Source organism: Leptodactylus fuscus, chromosome 11, assembly GCF_031893055.1.
Source record: "Leptodactylus fuscus isolate aLepFus1 chromosome 11, aLepFus1.hap2, whole genome shotgun sequence".
NCBI lineage: Eukaryota > Metazoa > Chordata > Amphibia > Anura > Leptodactylidae > Leptodactylus > Leptodactylus fuscus.
In genome coordinates this window covers 2,553,098-2,570,930 of record NC_134275.1, presented here as the reverse complement: position 1 = coordinate 2,570,930, position 17,833 = coordinate 2,553,098, and the positions used below count along the sequence as shown (strand labels likewise).

The 17,833-nt window shown below is 39.0% G+C and overlaps 1 pseudogene; it reads right to left on the bottom strand.

The window, feature by feature from the left end:
* Positions 1-331: 331 nt before the first annotated feature.
* Positions 332-17,485, bottom strand: LOC142184723 (uncharacterized; annotated as a pseudogene).
* Positions 17,486-17,833: the final 348 nt, after the last annotated feature.

Here is a 17,833-nt window from a genome sequence, read left to right as displayed (position 1 = left end):
ATCCACAAAATGGCAACAATCATGGTTGGGTTATTAATGTGAGTATGTCACAGTCCAAACACTGACTGTCCTCATTAAACTAATCAAAACTTGGAGCAATACCTTGAGAAATATCTTCCTCAAAATGAGAATTGCTGTTTTTTTTCTGAAGAAAATGAAGGCGCCTCAATACAGAATTGTGGAAAAGAAAAAAGAGAAACTGTCCTGTATCTACTGCATAGAGTAATATATTTTCTATCTTTATGAGTACTAGGGCTTAGGGTTCAAAGTCAGACAAAAAGACCTAAAGTGTGGGAGAAGAACCTTCTACAGATCTTTTAGTAGAGAATTGTTACTCTATCACCATCTCCAACTTGAGCATATCTGCCAAATAAGTGCAACTAGGTGGGCCAGCATGAGGCTTTGGAGATAAGTTCTGGTGATGGTGAACCCTGGAGGAAAGGGCACAACAAAACAGTGAGCCCTAACCTGAACCCACCACCTGCTTGCCTCACTGAATTAGGCAACAGAGGACAACTGGTCGACAAGCCCTTCCTAGATATATGTGATGACACAGAAGGCAGACAAGACAAATAACACAGAAGAGGAGTCCATAAGCCAGAGAGACAAAACAGTGCAAAATCGTAGTCCAAAGAGTAGTCACATGGGTAGCCAAGGGTCAGAGGTCAGAAACATAATAGTAGCAGAAAGAGGAGCCTAGCAGGGACAAAGTCTAAGGACAGAGTTACAATAGCCAGCAAACTTGTGTGGGCTGATGGCCTGTATCTAGGAAGCCCAGGACAACCCTAGACTTGATTGGTAGACAAGCTGTCAATCACACAGGTAAGGCTAGAAATAGCTATTTGATAAACAGAGAGAAACAAACTGCAGGAAATGGGTGTGGTGGAAATTCAATTGCAGACGAGAGCTAATAGAGCAGTGTTCACACAGTGCAACGAAAAACTCTAAGAAAAGAATCAAACTGAACTTGCCTCTTTTACCGCAGCATGCGAGCGGAGGGCGGTGCAGAGACCCAAACAGGTAGAGACGTTACAAAGTGATACTTATTTGTCCTGTCCACTGCCTTTAGCAGAAAGCATGGATTTTCTGCTATCATTATGCTACAATTTCCAAAATTGTGATGGCATTTTTCTTCAATGTGTGGATGGGATTTGCTAGAATCAAGTTTGCAGTTTTTTCTACATCATTTCCATTCTAGCCAAACTGCGGTGTTTAGGCCTTGTGGGCTCCGTACTTAGACAAATTTCACTAAATCAAAGAAATTATGCAATTGTTAGGGAAGTGCCAGACAGCAGTTTCCCGGTGCTGTAGATGAACCCTGGAGGAAGGGGCACAAGAGACAGTGAGCCCCGGTCTGAATCCCCCCACTGTCCCTTCCTGCTTGCCGGTCCTATCCTAGGTAATAGGTGACAACTGGATGACAAAACCCTTCCTAAATACGTGACACAAAACGTGGACAAGACTAACAACGCAGGGAGATCAGCAAGCCAAGTGTTCGGTAACAGTCGAGCAATGAAGTGTCAGAATCGATATCCAAAAGAGAAGTCAATAGGGAAAGTTAGAGGTCAAGAATTAGAATACAAGAATGAACAGCAAGAGAAAAGCCAGCACGCACAAGGAAATAGCAAGCACCAATGGGAATGTGAGCCAAGAATAAATAGGGAGGAAGAGCCCGCCCTGGAGTTGATAGGTGGACAGGCTGTTAATCACAGGGCAAGGCTAAAATTAACCACTTAATGAACAGAGGCAAACAAGGGCAGAAGATGGGTGTGGTGGAAATTCAATTACAGAACTAGAGTCGTGTTCACACAGTGGAATCAAAAACTCTAAGCAAGGAATTAAACTGCACATGCCTCCTGCTCCGCAGCATGCGAGCAGAGGGTGGCGCAGTAACCCGAACAGGCAGAGACATTACAGCAATAATCCAGAATCTAGTATTGTCTAGGATCATTATCCCCACAAAATATATGGGATGGAATTATTGTTATTATTTACTAAATAGAACTTACCTCTCCATTCAGATTTGAAGTGTTCTAAATGTATTTGAACATAAAGGAGCTAGCAGTGAAGATGTGACCCCTATGCACCTGAGCTCGTCTATCATTTATGCACAGCATCGGTGCACTTAGCATGCCTCTTAGTGACTATAAAATGTGGGTTCATTATATAATACAAATACAAATCTGAAAAGTAAATCAACACAGGAACAAATTGAACAAAAGCAAGTGATATAATGCATATTCATTAAAAAAATAAAAAACATTGCATGAAGGTGCCGCATTACAGAGTTCAAGGATCTACTAATGGGTACAGCCATGATAATATGTCATCATCTAATTGTGCTCTAGTATAAAACACCAAATTATAGAAATGCTATTAAAATGTGAATAATCAGCTCTCAGAATAAATATTGTAAGTTTTTTAAGTGATGTGTAATTAAGCTTCCGGCTGCCGTAATCTGAACATGTACAGTGATGAGAAAAAAAAAACTTCAGAAATACTTTGCAAACTATTATTTGTAAATCCTCCTAAGAGGCAAAAATGAAAAACGATCAAGAAGTGCAAATTACAAGCCATCCATTCTTACTGTACAGTAATGAGCTTAGAACGCCATTTCAGAATAACAAACTTATTTCGTAGGCATTTTATTAACACACAATTACACATATATTTATATAAGTAGCTCTTTTATCGTTATGGTGTTTGTTTGCTTAAACTAAATGGCTTATTAAGTTTGTAGCTAAAAACACAACACTTTACAATAACTAAAAAAACTCAACGCATTTCTTTGTTCCCCCAGTGCAGATATTCTAGTAATGGACTAGATCTTCGTGTAAAAGCCGGCAGCACACATTAATGCAGGTTTTATTTTTTTAAAGAGATTAGATTTGTGTCAGCTTTAGGGTTTAGCAATCGTGATCGGGAAAGATTGGATCCCGATAGGGATCGGCTGGAAAATGATCAGAAATCGGATTTTGAAATCTCAAGATCGGCTCAACCCCAAAATGACTTTTCCCATAGAGAAGCTTAGACTAAAATCGAGCAAGATTGGATCCCGATCGGCGATTGAGCAAATTTCCCGATCGGGATTGGCTTGAAAATGATCGGAAATTAGATTTTAAAATCGACCCTGAAATCTCAAGATCGGCTCAACCCCAGCCAGCTTCTCTGTTCAGAGTCTCCGTCCATCAGAAATTCACAGACAAAAAAAAGTCCTGCAATAAACTAAACTATTAACACTTCTATTTCCGAAAGCAGTCTTACTTTCCAGTAATTCACCACACAAGCCTAAAGCTTTTGAACATCACTATATAAAAAAGGAATTTTCATCACCTCCACCAAATCCAGTTCTTAGCATCTGTTAATAGCTGCCACTCCCCTGATTCCAGCACGGTTGGAAGTTTCTCTATAGCCCCCACCTATTCCTCAGCCAGTGTCAGATGACATAATCGCACCGCTTACCTGCTCCTACCTGACACCACCCTCTTGACAGTACAGACTCTAAATAGTATCAGACACCAAAACTAACAGCATTGGTTTCTCAGGAAAGGTGGGGGCTAGAGAAAGCATTCCAACTGTGCTGGAATCAGTAGAGCAGTGCCTATAAATTTATGTAAAGAACTTGACTGACACCAAATGGACTTGGAGATGGTGAAAGATCCTCTTTAGGTTATTTTTTGTCCTCTCTTTGATAACCATGTCATAATTCCTTCATTTATATGTCATTGCTCAAATATCATTTTATTTCCATTTCACAGAACATAGATGGGTTGTTTCTATTTGCACTTTTGGCTTTCATTCTAGATCTTCCTATTTCTTATTATTACCTTGTGTTTCATAACCCTAGAGTAGATCTTATCATTTCATTGTAGGGTACACAGGGGCGTCACTTGAGGTGTGCAGAGGGTACAGATACCATAAGCACTGGCATCAGTATTGGGATTGCAGCTTCCATCTGGCCCATAAACCAAGGAGACCCACAGATTACCCGACCACACTAAGGTGGATTAAACTTCTTATCACCTTTAACCATTACTATCAAGAATTTGCTGTAGGGTGAGATAGGGGGCCCCGGACAAAAGATTGCACTGGGGCCCACAAGACTTTAGTTACGCCACTGAGGGTACACAGCCATTTTTAACTATTATTTTCTTAATAACCCAGTTTTATAACAAAAATCCAAGCTTAGCTCTGGTACTGAGTCCTAGAATTATATAATAGACTTTAATAACTTTATATTAAGAACTTTGTCAATAAAGTGTTGTCCTATTTAATATCATGGAAATCAGTTTAAAGATGATCAGTTTGTATTTTACTGTCATTAACATGCTCTTTGACTGATCTGAACAGTGTGGTTTGTTGTCAGCTTGTTGATACGATCTGTATAACAGAAGGCATAACAGATACTTCGTCTCTATATCAAATTTGGAAATTATAAACATAACCCTTAATTCAAAAAATATCAGTATTGCTTACAGAATAAGAGGTCAATAAGAGGTCCTTCAGTGTATCACTTATGTTGTTTTAGCATATACTGCACTGAATGATCACATTTTTGTCATTAGGACAGTCCAATATAATATCTCAATATCTTCTTCTATCCGGAAATCAATATCAAATTAATTCCACCTTCTACAGCTTCAGGCGTATCCTAAAAACACATCACATCAGACAGGTCTATGACATTTCCTAATCTAACGCTACTGCTTCACCCCAAGTGTGAGAAGGAGCTATCGGAGATCCTTCATCCCAACCGCGGTCAGGCTGTATAATCTACATCAGGCTAAGCGGAGACACTCCGCACACAGAACTAAATGATCCTGAAGTCTTTCTTTTCTTCTTAGTTGCTCTGACTCCTGGTATCTTTTCTATCTGCTATGAGCTTGTATATTTTCTTTCTGTAATATATTACTGTGTTATCCATGCTGCTGTAACACACTGAATTTCCCCCATGGTGGGACTATTAAAGGATTATCTTATCTTTTCTTATCTTATTATACTATGAATGAGTTTCAGGGGTTTCTTTTTACATTTTTCAAATAATTTTATTGACAAATAAACTTCATTTTCATTATCCAGTCGCCCCCTTGATGAAGCCTTGGGGCAAAATGGCGTTGGGGTGAGCGTGTTTCGCCCCCTTGATGAAGCCTTAGAGTGAAACAGAGTTGAGGTGAGCGTGTGGCAAGGTAAAAATGGTATTCCTATATTTATTCTTGGGGTATATCCTTGTTCTTATGGGGTAAAGGGTAGACTATAATGTTATGTGCTATATTCTATACTGAGGTTTCTCCTATGCTATTTAGTCCCCCCTTTCCTGCCCTCCCATCTCCTGACTATTATGTGATTGTCCATCATCCCTCCCTGCACCATCATAGTACAGTTTGTTCCCCTTATTATATGTTGTGTTGCTATTGTGTTTTACTAATTACATGAAATTCTTTTATTTATTTCTCTTAGTGGTCATGGTATTTTTGTTTTTGTTGTCCATATTACATGATCCACGCATTATTGTGTTTATTGTCCCAATACATTATTTGTAATATACATTAGAGAATAAATCCAATCATTATGATACAAAGAATAAAACAAAACTTTAATCATTTAAATGGGAAAATCTCATTAAAACCGATATGTTTTAGATGCAAAGTGTGTGATCTTGGTCCACCACTGCGTTCGAGAATGATTAAGTTTATTTGGCATTGTGGAAAGGTTTGGATTAATAAGACATTGGCGCGGCTTTCTGAGCATCCTTCTAGTAAGTCCAACAGTCTTTGTTTTTCTTGTGATCAGGATGGTGCAAGATCATCGACTTCCTCAATGCGATCTTCTCAAAATACCACCATCCTTCTTAAACTATTCCATTGTAAAAAGAAAAAAAACAAAAAAACACCCGGATCCTATTTTTGAAAGCACAGAAGAATATAGCCCACGCCATCAGGGTGTCCGCTAGAGATGAGCGAATATATTCAAAACTCTAGTTTCAAATACCTCGCTGCATAGGAATGAATGGGAGCAGTCGGCGTGCTACCAGCTCTCAACCCCTTTGCTCCCATTCATTCCTATGGGAGTGGAGGTATTTGAATCTAGGATTCGCTCAACACTAGTGTCCACATTGTCCACAACTGGTTTTAGCTCTATGAATCTTAAAAATTTAGCTTCGAAAGATATTTCTAGTAAATTTACCATCATTAGATGAAGGCTGACAAGTTCTCTTTAAGAATACATTTCGGTGATGCAGGTACAGTAATTTGATCCTCAATCATCAAGTGTATTGTTCCAAATTTTCAGCATATGATTAAATATTGTTCTATTTGACAAGTGAAATTTGCATTCATTTAGGTGGTTGCAACTTTTGTGTTGAAACACAAAGAACACAATAACTACTGGAGGACAAAGAAAGGAAAAGTGTCACGCTGACTGCTCCTGGTAAAACTATGAATTGTGATGTTAACATCTTTTATACTCCGAACATTGGTTCTTGTTCACAAGGCTAATCATAATACGATTCCGTGTGAATTCCTAAAACAAAAATACTTGAACTAAAACTAACTGCAAGATAAGAATTCATGCCGGGTATTCAATCCACATTATTGATTATTATTGTCTACACATTGATTTTTTTTCTATTTTTGTGTAGGTAAGGTGTATACACAAGTTCTAAAAAAAAATTCTACAACGTACCGGTAGAAAATAGTAATAGTTTTATGGTTTACATTAGGCATAGTTCACAAGATAAAGTACAAAAGAAAGGATTGAAAACCTTTTCTAAATAAATTACAATCACGTGTTCCATATTGTAGAAAACACAGGCAGTAATGAATAACCTTAAAGGGATCCTATCATTAGAACCCCTTTTTTAACTAACACCGTGTAGGAATAGCCTTTAGGTTTCTTCTCTGTTCCGTCGTTTCGTAGATAAGCCGATTTTTCTCGGTATGCTAATGAGTCTCCAGACAGCACAGGGTGAGTTCCCCCGCGCTTAAACAGAACTGGAGGAGTCCCGTGGGCTGCGTGAAGACTCTCCCGCACCACTTCTATCTTCTACAGCCGCGCCTCTCCACTGCGTCCTCTGCGTTGTCTTCTTCTGCCAATCCTGTCTTTGGGATCTAAATACCACGCGTGCACAGTCAGCTCTGCCTTTGGGTTTCGGAAAGAACCGACTGTGCTTGTCAGTTCAGCCATTTTCTTGTGGCTACTTAGAAGAGCAGTAGGCTCATGTATGCGGCCACAAGAGCATGATCGAAGACAGGATCGCCAGAAGAAGACAACGCAGAGGACATGGAGGAGAAGCGCCACTTTAGAAGATGGAGGCGGTGCTGGAGAGTTTTCTCTCATCTCCAAGAACGCCTCCAGAATTGTTCATTAAGAAAAACATTGTTTTAGGCTGGGGCCCCTCATGGCGTAAACGCTACAGTTTGCCCACAGCGGAAACACTGCAGAAAATGATGATGTGGATGATTGTGTGAATGGAAAAATAAAAAAGCTATGGGATTTGGAAGGCGAGTGTCAGAAATGAAGATTGAAATATTTCACCCACAGGAAGGGGCTAAGCAATCTATTTGCTGCTAAACCCTTAAATTAGAGGAACAATATTTAGATTGCAAATTGTCTAATCCACTAACTAAGAAGGCTTAAAGGAAACATTGCTTAGAATTCTACGGCCTGTTCCTCATCTGCTTTCAGTATTCTGTTCAAGGAGATCACTTGTGGACCCCTGGAATGGAATAATGAACGCATTGACAAGTGGTGAGCAATGAAAGCACACGGACCCCATAAACTATAATGGGGTCCATGTGTTTTCCACATGGTGTCTGCACGAATCATGCAGAGAGGAAAGTAGATCATCATGAAGTACTTTTTGTTTCACATGTTCTGTGTGGACACTGCGTGGAAAACACACAGACCCCATTATAATCTATGGGGTCCGTGTGCTTTCATTGCTCACCGCTTGTCAATGTGTTCATTATTCCGTTCGGGATGGTCCCCATACTGAACACAAATGTGAACCAGGAATAAGTATAAAATATACAATGCAATGCTCGGGTCAATTTTCTTTTGTAGTTCGTTATATCCCATACTTTCTAAGTCCATATGGATTTTAGGTGATTTACCCCCTAACACTTTGTATCTCAGTGGCCGCTCTCTATGGATAAAGTATTTTTAATTAGAAATCATTTCATATTGTTCTGCACACAACAATTATAGCTTCTTTGTATCTTTGTGTTGCCCGTGCTCGCCTAATACCTCCCGCCTTGATAAATGCAATTAAAATACTTAATACCGAAAAATCATATATTAGCAATCTTAGCACTTTCCTTGTGATCTTCAAAGCAATTGCGCGCGGCACTGCATGTTAACAATTACTTGTTCATAAATAACATACAAAACATATAATAAAGTATTTCTAAGAATGACTATGAATGCTCCGAGGACTCAGACAGCTTGAATGCCTCTCTTAAGCTTTATTCTTGCTAAACGTACTAAAATAAGGCACAATATAAATGAATAAGCTGCGGAGAGCCGAGCGTACGCCATTAAATTACTACTCATGGTAATCCGTGATTCATACACAACGCCATGGGGAATATTTACTAAACTGAATGTGCCAGAATGGTGGCTTAAACCCTTAAGAATACAGTCAATGTTTGATTTTTCATTCTTTTTTTTTTTTGCTCCTGACCTTTGAATTGTTTGCCAAATTTACCAAGTTTTTGTTATATTGCATAAATACCAGAATTTTTTTTTTTACTAATACTCAGCAAATAGAATATGTTTAAGTAAAGCTCAGAGAGAATGGAATCAATCGGAAAAGGAAGGATGGACCATAAAATAACTCTCTTTGTTAATTCCAGAGTGACCAGGAACGATAAGAAACATTACTAGAAAATGATGGAAATGTAATTGAAGCAAGGATTATTTCAAAAAAAATCTGGAGGGTCAAATAAAAGTCAACGTAGAATTCATCTGTTGTAAGTCAACGAGCAAATCAGAACCGATAAAAGAAATAGGAAGGAACAAATAAGACCTTGTCAGAAAGAGATCTCACAAACCTTGAAGTCAAGATAGCCCCGAGATCATTGCCAAAATCAAAGACAGCAGAAAATGACTGCAACACAGTAGCCATAGTATAATCAACTGAAAAAGAAGATGCAATCAGTTTTGTCTCATTGATCCATATGAAATTTACTAGAAAAAAACATATTCTAGTCTTGGTGCATTGCTGCTTTTGATGGTGAGAATGCGGTGCCACAACAAAGCAACATGGAGCGACAAATAGGGCTAATGGCTCCATATGCAATCTCCTGGTATGGTGCATTGTAGAAACTCCAGCAAGACTTGATATCCATCTCACTTTTATCACCCTTGGGTCGTAATGAGACCCCATTCAGTTACATTAGTGAAGGAGTCGCAGGGCAACATGGCAATCTTTGTTTGCACAATGGCAATCACGGCCCTGGCCTGTTATGAATCTTTCTAATGTTTTTGCATTACAGCAGTTCACGTAATGGAAGCTTTGCTTTGGGATTCTATGAATTCTAGTGACTCCTTAGATTGTAACTGTTCAGAATGTGAGTATTACATCACAGTAAATAGAAAGAGAATACAATGGATGTTCATAATTAGAAATGAGCAAATCAAAGCTGATGAAGTGGAATTCAATCCAAATTTCAGGAAATAATCAATTTGCATCAAATCTGGACTTCCTCATGCTTTGTGGTAAGAATCACATTATGTCATACAGTAACTGCTGCACATGTTAGAACATGGAGCAAGGAACTCTGGGCAGGCTGGATCACCCACAATGCCAGCAGCCAGTCCTGTGATGTCACAGCCCTTTAACCCCTTCATGATTGCCCACGACATTAGGAATGGGTGTTAGCTGTAACTGACATCTAACACCCTGCTTTATAAACCTTGTTTGGAGCAACAGCTCCGATCGTGGTTTTTAACTCTTTGTTTGCCATGGTTAAAATTGACCGCAGCATCCAAGGGGTTCTGCCATGCTACATGTTCCACACATGTTGGAGGGTGAATATATGCATCTTCTGAAGTCCTGGGTCTGGCCAGTGACCCTGGGCTGCTAGTAGCCCCCAGTACCTGGTTGATCCTGTCCAGAAGTGAGGAAGTCAGCCTATGCATCCCTAGTGGAACATCACTAAAATCCACTGCAAGGCACAAACCACTACATCCCTATACGGGCTCTCTTCAGCCAGGAAATAGCTGTTTTTTTAATGTGATTCACCACAAATTAATTCTGATCAAATCGTATCGGGAAATTCTGCTGCAAAATTAAATTTTTGAAAAAAAATCACTTATCTCTATTCCTAATGTTTTCTAGAATTTGCTCATTGGATATCCTTTAGTGAACTACTGGAGGAGGAGCGAATATTTAATAGTCATGTCCTTTAAAGATGTGAAAATGATCAAGTAAATTGAATTGGATGTGTTAAATGAAACCAGCTAACAAACACGTGGACTTGACGAGTGGCAGATCAGTGTAGTACCGTCCATACCGAAATCGGTAATTAGAAGGAGCCAGAAGAACAAACTATTAATATCCTTTCAAGGTCAAGCCACAGAACTGATTTGATAAAACACTAAAACCCATTATTAAACTATCAGTCTCGCAGTATACTGACAAGGAATCAATAGCCAAACCCTTTATAGCAATAGTAATAATAATACAAAAATTTCAGACCCCTCTCCATTAGTTTCAATAAAATAACAAAGCATAGAACAAAGTGTTTTCATCTAAGGCTTCCAAATCTCACATGATACAATGGCCCCAGATTTTATTCATTAACTGCAAGCTGATGGTTAGAAATAGAAACACTGCTTTATTGACTGCGGTTTCCATACTAGACATGTCATTCATCAGATTTTCTTGTAAGTGGTTGCTTTACATTAAGAAAGGATGAAATGATTACTGAGGAACTGAAGACTGAAGACACATGGACTGACCAAATTATTACAGGGAACTAATCGATATATTGTAGATGTTCAGATGTGGGACAATATTATATTTAGGCCATATTAAAGGTTGTTGTCTTGCAGTATTGTGCGTTGCGTGTTAGGCTCTGTAGTCTTCCTATATTACAATATGCTCATCACATTGAAAGTAAATGTTTTTATTCTGAATCCAAGAGCAAAAAAAAAAATATCTGTTTATAACAATACAAAATGTAACAGAAAAGTATTCAAGATCCTTAAAAAAAAAAAAAAAAACCCTAAGGCTAAGGCCGCCCATTTAGCGAACCACAACCAAAAACGCAGTTTTTTCTGCAGCGTTTTTCACAGAAAGTTCGCAGTTTTCCTCTGCAGACTTTCTACCCCTATTATATCTATATGGAAAACACCAACATTTCCATAGGTATACTCAACATGCAGAAAGTTACAAAAACACAAGTGTTTTTGAAATCAAAGTATTTCCACTGCAGATTTTTTTTGGCAATATGTGAATGGGAACCAGTAACAATCCCATCCCCTTTGCAGGTAGTGTCACATGCAGCGCTTTTTTGAATTAGCATTTTTGCAATGTTGGGCTTGTAATACAGCTATGTGTGTGTGAGGTCTATTTGTGGAAAATGTATAAAGTCACTGTAGATGGTGACCTGTATAATTTTTACATTTGTGTCCTTTATCTTTCGGTACAGTACAACAGATTGATCAAATGCAACTTTTTTACACTGCACTTGTACATTTGGTTATAGGTGTTATTAGCTGCTCAGTACTCAGTTGGATGAAGACATCAGTCCATCGAGTCCAACCTATAACCCTATAATCCCTACAGTGTTGATCCAGAGGAAGGCAAAAAAAACCCCATGAGGTTCTTGCCAATTGCCCCATTTCATTTAGCTGTTGCTCTTTTATATACTGTGTACCATTTATTTTCACGTTCTTGTGCTCTCTCTTGTTTTTAGTACTGTCCGATGGCTTGGTCACATTTGACCCTGGAATCTGAGACATTGTTTCCAATTGGAATTGTCTCTGACCATGGACACTTTTCACAGATCTCTGCTGTGTACAAAGGTAAAACCCACCGGCTATGGTGCCCGCTCTGCTCCTGAGTGGACTCCGTGTGTAAAGACTTATCATCCACTATAAATATACAGGAGATGTTGGCGAAGGGGTTTCAACCATGAAGCCCCAAATGGCCTTTTATGTCAATTTGTATTGTACTTAACACTGGCTTAAAATAAAACACTTTACACACTAAGGACCGGTTCACATCTGCATTTGGGTTTCCGTTTGAGGAGTCCACTTGGTGACTTCCCAAATGGAAACCTATCCACATAAAAAGCGGTAATCGAGGAAACTTGCAGATCCCATAGACTATCGGTGTTCGTCTGGTTTCCACACGAAAAACGCGAGTCCTGCCAGCTGCTGAGGTGCCGGGACAATCACAGGCATGTCGCAAGGAACAAGTACAGCAGCAGGACAGCTTGAGAGCTGCCGAAACACCGGAGCAGGCCAACCACAACAGCAGCAATTTGCTCAATATAAACAGATCATCGACGCCAACAACACGCAGCTAGTACGCTTCTAATAATATCGGACCTTCAGTCCTGTATTTTCTATTCTAACTATTCTTAACACTATATACTGTCATTGACTTGACAACATTGTCCTTGTTTGTAGTAAAAAAAAATCCTACTTGTCTCGTAACTGTTTTACTGTGTGATTCTTATAAAACTGCTTCATTTGTTTCTTGACAAATCCATCCTGTATATCCAAAGCCCTTAAGAAAGAAAGGCATATTCGTTTTGCAGGACTCCAGCAATAACTTTATATAGTATTTAGAAATAGCAGTCATTTTTATTGTTATATTTTAATTCGTCAAGCATGTACCACTTGGAGGCATCAACCGTAAGACCGAGCCCATAAAAATAAAACGAGTGCACAAGTAAGAATGTAACAAGCTTCAGTTAAAGAGTAAGAATATCTCGCAATCTAAGGCTGAACGCAGAAAGGGAAAAGTTTAATTATTCCTCAAGGCAGTATTACAAATTGATTTACTAATATACTAAACCAATACATAGTCCCATATTACTCTCTAAAAGATTTAATACCGGTTGACAGTCGCTGGTCATTATGGCGTTTATTAAGTCGTTAAAATTAAAGTCCGTTTTTTGCAAAGATTCATATTTACCGGACTAAATAATTCGGCTATGTTTTGCTGGTGTTCGGTTTCATTGTTTTGCCCTTGTTCTATTTCATTATTTTAAGTACATTTTAACTCTATTGGTTATTTTACACTCATAATAAAAGTAATAATTCCAGGCAGATCTAAGCCGTTCAGTTTTAGGAGAAAATGTTATTTCACAAGTATATTTAACTCGCCGCAACATGTTACAGAGCAGATTACGGTGATAAACAACACACTTATATATACATATGTCATGTCTGTAGATTCGGCAAAAGGCAACCTGAATCGGTGCATTGAGGGTGGGCATTCAATTCCCTGAAGCCACTTACACTCCTCCCATCTCCTGCTCCCACCACCCTGTGCAGTGAGAGTTGACTCCACCCATCACCCATCCTTCTTGAGAACCATGAGCAGTTCTTCAAGGACTAAAGGTCTATCCTGAGTGCACCAACTATCTCAATTGCTTTATACATCAAATGATTTTCTCTCCAAATCTACAAAACTGACATAAATAACACAGGTACAATGTTTATAAGTATAATTTGTTCTGTAACGTGGGAGTGATAGTTGAATATGCTTGGGGGAGTTGGTTTTCCATATCTACAGTTCCTCCATACCTGTACTATTGGCTGGGCATGTACAATTATATACACTGTAAAGACAAAAGTATTGGGAGATACCCCTATGGCCTGGTTCACACCTGCATTTGGTAATCCGTTCGGGGAGTCCGCCTGGGGACCCCCTGGAACGGAATACCGAACGCATTCTCAAGCAGAGAGCTTATGGGAGCATACGGACCTCATAGACTATAATGGAGAATGCAGACAGAAAATTACTTTGTGATCTACTTTCCTGTCTGCATGACTCGTGCGGGTATATATATAGTCTATGGGGTCCATGTGCTTTCACTGCACACCGCTTGCCAATGTGTTCAGTGCCTTGTGAACTAGCCCTTACATATTACGGACCTATTCTAAAGATAGGTCATCAATATGAAAGCCCTGGAAAACCCCTTTAAATGGATGTGTGCACTTTGCCTTCCATATTACAGTGCAATAAAACAGTTCTTTCTATATGGACGTTTCAGTCTCTATGTCAAGAACGAAACGTCACATTGAATAATCATCATTTGGTTTGGACAAGTGATGGTCTGCAGGCAGCTCAGCTTTATAACACGACTACCTTGAACTACCTGAAGTCAAACCTACAATGGAGAATATGTCCGAAACTACATGTACTACAATTTCTGACATTTCCTCCATGGTAGGTTTGGCTTCAGGTAGTCCAAGGTAGTCGTGTCATAAAAGCTGCGCTGCCTGCAGGCCATCACTTGTCCAAACCTTGTGCCCATGTGGACTCCCCGAACGGATTAACAAACCCAGATGTGAACCAGGCATAAGTCATTAAATACAGGTGGTTCATTAAGCTGCTTTGCCACGTGTATAAAATCGCCGCCATGTAGTCTACATTGGCAATAGCTGTAGGGTTCCTAACCTCCACCGGCATTAACATCGGCACAAAAACTGCGTTTCAGAAGCTTCATGGCAAGATAATGGAAATATAGTACATGCCTATAACTGTACTAATAAAACAGCCTTGGTACTATACACAAGTCACGCCAACATTGGAGGCCGCAACTCTTTCATACTTTCCTGGTGACCTACACACTCCCATCATTCTTGGTACCCAGTATGTTATCTCTCTAGATCTTGTTCTCTGATCGCTTTCCTTTTGTTCCTAGTCCCCAGCATCACTTGCTCTCTCATTTCTGGTGCCAAACATGGTATCGATTTAAAATTGTCGTCCTCACCTTGGTTCCCCCTCTGATTCCTAGTCCCTAGCATGATGTCCCTTTAAATTGGGGTCCAGAGCACAGTTGTCTCCGCTCCTCCCGGATCCCAGCATCAGTACCACTCTTATTCTTCATTCCTAGACCCTAGCATGTTTGCCTTTTAAACCACGGTCCTCAACATGGTTTCCCTCGCACTCCTTTTCTCTAACATGACATCCTTTTTAATGGTAGTCCTTATCATAGTTCCCCCTCCTGGATCCCAGCATGGTTATTGCTCTCATTCCTGGTTCCCAGCAAGGCTCCTCTCTTAATTTGAGATGTCAACATGACTCCGCTTTCCATTACCTTCTTCGCACATGTATTGTGGTGTGTGGTATACATGGAGGTGGCAGGTAAATATACCTGGGGAAGGTGATAGACTGTCTTTAATGGTGCCGATACCCCTTTAAAGAACGGAACATCCCAGAACAGAATCATTTAGTAGTAACTTGTATGCGACATATAACACACGTTGTAAGAATAATGATAGTCCGCACGCGCCATTCTCATTTTACCACCCTCTCTAATAGTGCTAATATTTCACAGTTATCAATCATCTCATAAGAATCCACTGATATATTTTAATCTTATTCCTGGAAATACCTCATTTTAAAAACACAAGGTCTTCTTCCAGGAACACAATGACATCTGTGACAATCAATATTTGTATTGTAAGTATAAAATTCCCAAAGGCAGCAAATACGTTTGCTTGGTTTAGTTTCACAAACCGTTGGAGCACATTGGTGCTCATATAATATAGTATTTTATATACTGTCAGCTACTGGGATACAATGTTTTATTTACTTGCGGTTACTTAATGATCCCGCTTTCATATTGTATGGTTAATAAAGAGTTTTCCTTAACATATCCTGTAATTGTCTAACTTTGTCTTTATTTTGATCCAAAAAATTAACAGGTAAGTCAAAGTTGTACATTCACTTTCAGCACGGATTGTACATGGAAATATCTGCCTATCTGAGTATAACAAGACACGTATGCAGGTTACATCACCTAAACATAAATTAATACATCACAGTAGTACTGAGGTCAGAATGCCTACACAATGCCTATCATGTATGCAATATAATAGTCACAAATGACATTAGGCTCATCAAATCTCTGGCCGTCTCCTTTATGAAGAGCCTGGGATATAACTTGTCTGATTACCCAGCTGTTTAGCTGTATGCAATGTGTTACTTCTCTCATAGTATTTCTGCTTGCCGTACAGAAGGAGCGTATTACAGATGTGAGAACTTTTCCAAATTTCTTTTAGATTTTGCTGTTCTGGACCTTAGATTTGTTGCAGTTTAAATACATTCATTCCATATTGAAAGTTCTCCAATTGCCCTTGAAAGTCATGTAGAAGACTCTGAGGTCTCCGAGGTCTGTACCCAGTTACTTCCAATCTCATAAATGTGAATAGAGTATTAATAATAGAGATGAACAAAACTGTCTGGATTCAATTCAGGTTCATCTGTTAGGACCAAAACTTTGATTTTATTTATACCAGTTTAATCTGAACCAGATATATGGATGGATATATGGATGGATATATGGATGGATATACGGATGGATATACGGATGTATATACGGATGGATATATGGATGGATATATGGAAGGATATACGGATGGATATACGGATGTATATATGGATGGATATATGGATGGATATACAGATGGATACATGGATGGATATATGGATGGATATATGGAAGGATATATGGATGGATATACGGATGGATACATGGATGGATATATGGATGGATATATGGAAGGATATATGGAAGGATATACGGATGGATATACGGATGTATATATGGATGGATATACGGATGGATATATGGATGGATGGATATATGGATGGATATATGGATGGATACATGGATGAATATATGGATGGATATATGGATGCATATATGGATGGATATACGGATGGATATATGGATGGATGGATATATGGATGGATATATGGATGGATACATGGATGGATATATGGATGGATATATGGATGGATATACGGATGTATATATGGATGGATATATGGATGGATATATGGATGGATGGATATATGGATGGATATATGGATGGATACATGGATGGATATATGGATGGATATATGGATGCATATATGGATGGATATACGGATGGATATATGGATGGATGGATATATGGATGGATATATGGATGGATACATGGATGGATATATGGATGGATATATGGATGGATATACGGATGGATATATGGATGGATATACGGATGGATATATGGATGGCTGGATATATGGATGGATATATGGATGCATATATGGATGGATATACGGATGGATATACGGATGGATATATGGATGGATATATGGATGGATGGATATATGGATGTATATACGGATGGATATATGGATGGATATATGGAAGGATATATGGATGGATATATGGATGGATATATGGAAGGATATATGGATGGATATATGGATGGTAGCGATGGTTACAAACAGCCAATTTAAAAACATTATTTCACTCTTTTATTGTGTTTGGCAAGGAAAAACAGGGCATATCTTACTGCGCCATTCTTACAGGGAAAAATAATTGAAACGGGTAATGTATATAACTTCAAGGAAATAAAAATATTCAAATTGCAATAGATAGGTAAAAAAAAAAGTGCCATGTGGCATCACTAAGTTGTCTGGTCTTGGACACAGTACAGACTGACCTGGAATATTCCGCTCTTAGATTTGTGATTTTGATTGATGCATCAGCTGCAGTACAGTAACACCAGCACATCACTCCGCCGACACACAGTGACAGTGTCTGACATGGTGACTCCTTTCTCTGTCAATTAAATCAGGATCTTCTTGCCC